Source organism: Helicoverpa zea, chromosome 9 (assembly GCF_022581195.2).
Source record: "Helicoverpa zea isolate HzStark_Cry1AcR chromosome 9, ilHelZeax1.1, whole genome shotgun sequence".
Classification (NCBI taxonomy): Eukaryota; Metazoa; Arthropoda; class Insecta; order Lepidoptera; family Noctuidae; genus Helicoverpa; species Helicoverpa zea.
This window is the reverse complement of record NC_061460.1, coordinates 9,782,482-9,788,641: the sequence shown is the minus strand read 5'-3', so window position 1 is coordinate 9,788,641 and position 6,160 is coordinate 9,782,482.

The following is a 6,160-nucleotide window of genomic DNA, read 5'->3' as shown; positions in this document are numbered from 1 at the left end:
TTGTTGCATAAAAACCCTTGTCCAAAATATCTCTACCTATAATAATCGGCACAGAAATATCGGAATCAGGCACGATGTGAAATGTAATGTCAACCGGAACATCACCAATCGTAACTGTGCTTAACATTTGACTAGAGCATTTGACGTCGTTACCGCCAAGACCAGTAAGGTAAACTAAATCGTTGCGTACAGTACCCGGAAACCGCTTAGAGAGACTTTCAGTTATGAGTGAACAAGATGATCCACTATCGAATAGAAAAGGAAACCGCTCACCGGAAGATGTCTCCAGCGAGGATCTAGAGGGGTCATGGCCGCAGAGGTTGACTTCTTTGTTCGCTAACCCACCGGGCCTCTTCTTGTCGGGACAAGTTGGTGATGTGTGTCCAGTCTTTCCGCACGAAAAGCAGGTAATGGTTTTGTCTTGCTTGTTGGTGGAAGTTGAATAATCTGAAGGCTTCGATACTTGATTTTCCTTACGCGATTTGCATTCAAACTGTTTGTGACCCCTTACGCCACAACGATGACATTTGCCAAGAAACCTCGTATCTGTCACCCGCGGTCGCTTCACATCAGGGTCTTGACACCCGTCCGTATTATCCGTCCGGCGTTTCAGCGAGATGCCATTAAGAATTCGAAATAGCTGAGCGCGAGTAGTAACGACATGGGATGTTAGCTCTCTACGTATCAAGTTATCCTTCTGGCATAAAACAGATATGACAAACCCAGTAATAACCTCTTCGGATAATTCTGCTTTTGGAATTTGCTCGATCATGCTCCATAAGCGCAACGCAGACTCAGATGCAGTTTCTTTAGCCTCGATTTGAAATCGCAATATCTCATCAAAATGATCTTGAATCAGTTTCGGTTTGGCAAATCTAGCCAATAACAATTGTTTAATACTACACCAGGATATGTTCTTCAAGTTTAATTTGGTTAAACAGGTAGCGGCACGACCTTTGAGTGCTCTAGTGAGTGCCATTAGTAAGTCGACACCATCGAGATTTTTGTTCTCTACTATGACTTCGGTTAGTGCACACCAATCTTCAATATCTGCGGCCTTATCGTCAGGATCATATGGGATGAGTTTTGGTGTCACATTAGAACTTACTGCTGCCTGGGGCGGTGGGATTGAGACCAACCGGGATAAGAGCGACTCCATGCTTGACAATAGTTGCGTTGCAGGGTCGCTTTTTGATGGCTGCGTATCCACGGCATGACCTCTCTTCGATCCCACTTCTGATGTCGGCTCTTCGTTACCAACATCAGAAATCTCCATCGTTTACTCTAGCCGCAGACGCTTAGTTTATAATGAATAATAATGCCAGCACTGTCTTGAGTACACTTTATAGTAAGAAATAACAATTATGGTGATAAACAAACAATAAACTAAATTACGACGTCGAATTGAGACGATTCGCCTGGTGAGGGCGCGCGGGCCTTTTTCTTTATGTCAAAGTTCCCGCGCTGCTCCCAACTTGACGCTCCGTCAGAGTGACACTTCCTCAGCTGTCACTCTAATCCGACGTATTCTCATATTCTCTACGGCGGCGCCGACAAATATATATTACATGCATTAGTTTACACTCCCAAAGGTTTAAAAAACAAATAAGTTTAAAGCAGGTTGCATACCAAACTAAAGTTCCACAGTAAATAGGTTTGATAATCCTTTCATCTTTCGAGCGATGATAGAGGGTAAAACGGGTTAAAGAACTTAAATCAGGGGTGGTCAAAGCAACAAATGTTTTTGCGCCGACGTTCGATTTTCGCCGTATCACAGAACCCAATTCATTTTGTTCAGCTCACCCTTTCATGTAAACTATTCAATGATTTTCGTTCCGTTTTACGGTGCCCTTTCACAGTTTCTCATGTGAAAATCCAGGTGCTTTTGTTGGAAATAATTTCATAAGGAAAACGATAGGATTTTGGGAATAAACAGACATCAGATCACACGCGAGTATTGTGGTGCGATTCGTGTTTGAGTAGATTTTATGTTTTCCCCTATGGTTTTTGTTTCTGTATTTTTAGAAAAATGTCCTAAACAGATTTGGCTGCGGGGACGGTATGTTTTTCGCAGATGGATAAAATAGAATTCAACATTTTTCTATATTCTCTCTTATATTTTTTTGATGGGAAACCAACAAGGTTTCCCATCAAAAAAATATTATTATTTTTATCAACGTACTTTTTTTAACGAGAACAAAGTTAAAATACCGTATCTGTGTCACAAAACAATCACACTGAATACCAATTTTCACATAATCATCGAACAAACTGTCCTGTTTTGGCCAAACCGGAGAAAGTCACGGTTGACCTGATAAAGTATAAACGCAGATAGCCACGTTTCCTTTATAATGGGACTATAAAAATAAACAAGTATTAGGGATGTCATTTAACCGGCGTGAATAGTGCGTTACGATTTGTTTTTTTCCTCAATACATACCAAAGATTTTTTAGGATAGAAACGCAATGTTATTCGATGTATTTCTGCAACACAGTCTGTGGAGCTTTTCCCGGATTTCTCTCGGGGACTATGCGGGAAGATGGGGTAAATCGAACTAAAGAAAGGATATTGGTGGATACGATGAAACTGCATTGAAACGTTCATAAAATTGACTCGAAGAGAACATTTTTAAAGTGGTTTTTACATTAATATTTTAACCAAAACTGGATTTATATAATCTCGATCTATAGAATACAAAGGAGGTAAGAGAAATATGTTAAGAAGCCTTTAAAGATATGCCATTTGGTTAATGGAGCAGATCTATATTCGGGTCAGATACAAACAATAACAGACAAACCCATTTTCCCCATCAAATCCACTACTTGATACAGAAATAAGTGCTCAATACATTTCCTTTTTCCGAATCAGAGTACTATATTGGGACATGTTTATGCATGTGATATATTGATATTCGTCCTCAGCTTAAAGGCAAGACAACACAACACAATAGGGGTTATTCCTGTACTAAAGTAAATAGTTTACTCTGGACCGCAATCATGAAAAAGCTTCCCGTTTTCAATGTCAATAAAGGGTCAAGATAGTTTTGTGTAGAGAGGTCCCTAAATAAATGGTATATGCAAGGGTTTGTTCTGTAGTCTGGAAAGATATGGAACATTTCGTAAATAGGCGCTTTTCTGGCAAAACGCTAGGCGGGGTTCGGTCGTGTTTTGTTTATTGTGTCGACTGCTTTGCAGTTTGCGTATTCGGATAGAATTAGCATAGTGAAATATTTTGTGGGGAACAATAGTCCGTAGCTTTTGGAAGTGTGTATTAGCATAACTTGTACTGTAAAAAAACTTTAGTAATAATTTATCTAGGTATACTAATATAATAAAGGAGAAATATTTTTTGCTTGTTTGTTTGTAAAAGCTCTGTTTCTATTAAACCGATTGAAAAAAAGAAAGGTTGGAAAGCTACACTGTTCTCAAGTAACTTAGGCTATATTTATATTCCAGGAAGAAGTTCCCCCGAAACGCAGGAGAAACCGTGGGGAACTAGCTAGTTGTTTTATAAAACTTCTTTTATAATAATACACTTACTTCACAATGCATCATGATCTCACCCACTTTACAGTAATGCATGAAAATGGCGTGGATTGAACATTTTATAATATTCTGAATAATCCTTAAAGCAGCTGATAGACAGTTGGCGTAAAATACTTATGGATATTATGACATTCAATGAATTATGCTTTTTGTGCAATATATTATAGTGCGTAAAAGAATGAAGAATATTTTTACACACCTAAGGAATGATGCCCATTTTCACCAACAAATACCTAAATTTAGGGATCCCCTAAGAGCAGTTAAGAAACACTTAATACGAATTTCGTTTTCACCAACGCTTAAGTGTCCGTTATAACCTTTGAGAATTGGGGGAGCCCTTATTCTAAATGTCACTTAGTTAAGAGATTGTTGGTGAAAATGGGCATGAGCCTTTTATATAAGTAAACCATTGTTATGGATTGACGTGCGTTTATGCTTTTAACAATGAATACTACAAAAACAATTGAAATATATCTAAATATGTATACCTAACCTATTTTTCAAGAGATCTATTCAGCTATTTTAAACTGGCACCTGTAGGTACTTAAATATCTTCTGCAGTCAAGTTTTTTTTCGCACCAAAGCAAAAACAAACACCCACCCTCAATTTAGCGCAGCACCAATAACTTTCTAGACTCGCAGACAGAAGATTTACTCAGAGTGACTTTCTGTGTACGCATTTAAATCCTCATGTATTCGAGCGAAAGAATTCTCTCGAACGCCGCAGTAAACGACATTGTCTACTAGGAACAAAAGAAGAGCTGCACTTCCTAAGCTCAAGTTCACTGACAAGATAAACGTTCGTTTTTCCTAAAACTACAGTTTATTATGAAAATGTTAACCATGATTATGGTATTGGGTTGCCCGAGTAACTGGGTTGATTAGGTCAGATAGGCAGTCGTCCTTGTAAAACACTGGTACTCAGCCCCATCCGATTAGACTGGAAGCCGACCCCAACATAGTAGGGAAAAGGCTCGGGAGATGATGACTACGTAAAAATTCATAGTAAACGGTTGTTTTAATTAAACTGACGTTTATATTGTCGGTGAACTTGGGCGCTACTCATTTAAAATGGCACAAACAAGTGAAAGAATCGATGTGGGTTAGTGAGAACACCTTTTGTAAACGTTTCCATTCATCACGGGGTACAATGAGACTGAGGGCCAGTTGTAACACTTTGATGTTTGCTGTTGTGGTCTGTTGTTTAAATGTGGCGTTTGATTTATGACTTTTGCAGTCGGGAAAAATTAAGTACAAATATTCGTGTGACTATTGCTGCTTTCGTGAATCGGGCACGAAGGTCACAGGTTAATCTTACTGGTGTTGTAAGTATAATTGTGCCTTTGGGTATGTATTATTTCCGGAAATACACACCACATACCTACCAAAAATGCATAAATAACCTTATATACAAAAATAAGCAAATAGTAGATACGTACATACCTAGGTACTATTTACTTATTTTTTATGAAAAAAAAGGAAAAAATATGGGAGGAAAAGTGTTAAAAAAATTACAAAATGTTTTCATCACAGCTGTTTAAACTTTATTTCAAAGAGTGTCCCTCAACTTTAATGGTAAAAGAGATCATTTTTATCAACCGGCTTTCATAGAGGCTATTAAATTCAAAGTGTTGGCATAAAATTTTAAATGACCATTTTTCTTAATAATCTTCATATCACCGACCAGTTTAGGGTTACATTGGCGCCAACTATAGTTCGGCCATTCAGAGAATGCGTTCCTGACACGTCGCGATTGAACTGACGACGTAACTTTGCAATGGCGTTGCAGTTACGATAAAAATATTTTTGCTGGTTGTTTACCGTTTTAACAATTGAGGAGCATTAAAACAACATTATTATATCAATAATCAATGAATGTAGTTACGTCGTCAGTTCAATCGCGACGTGTCAGGAACGCATTCTCTGAATGGCCGAACTATAGGTCTTTAGTGGTGCCAAATCTCGATAAATGTATTTCCGATAATCTAGAATATCTGGGTCGTCCGTCTCACAATAGCTTGAAGAATATCTGTTCAGTTTCAGATATTGTAAGGTTTATGATTTATGTGTCAGCTCCAATTATTATATGGATCATAGTTTTTGGCTCGACAGGTATTGTAGTTCGGAATAGTAATATACGAATATCAGGATTAATTTTGGTAATATGTTTTTTTAATTCTTATATTGTTAGTTTAGATGTTTAGGTTGCAGGATAGTTCGAAAGAGTTACCTTGGCTCTGGAACATCAAGGGTCTAAGAAGGAACATGGTGGGTTTTAGTCAGTAAGAGTCTGACTCTCTCACGCTGTACCCGTGTCATTTGATGATTTACCAAAAAAAGGTTGTAAGGTTCTTAGTGAAACTTGTGAAGAATATTTATCTAGTCTAAAGATTATTTACAAAACCTAGAGTACTTATGGCTCGAAACCTTCACCTTACCTGTAGGTTCCATTGTGTCGGTAAGATAACTTCGCTGCAGGGTAATATAATTTATCCAGTTAAAGAGACTATGCTTTTATTACTACCTGATTTTTTACACAAGGCTGAATTTTATTACGCGCTTGACAATGAAAGATGTGTTTTCAAACAAACATTTAAAAGGGTTGGATCGCAAA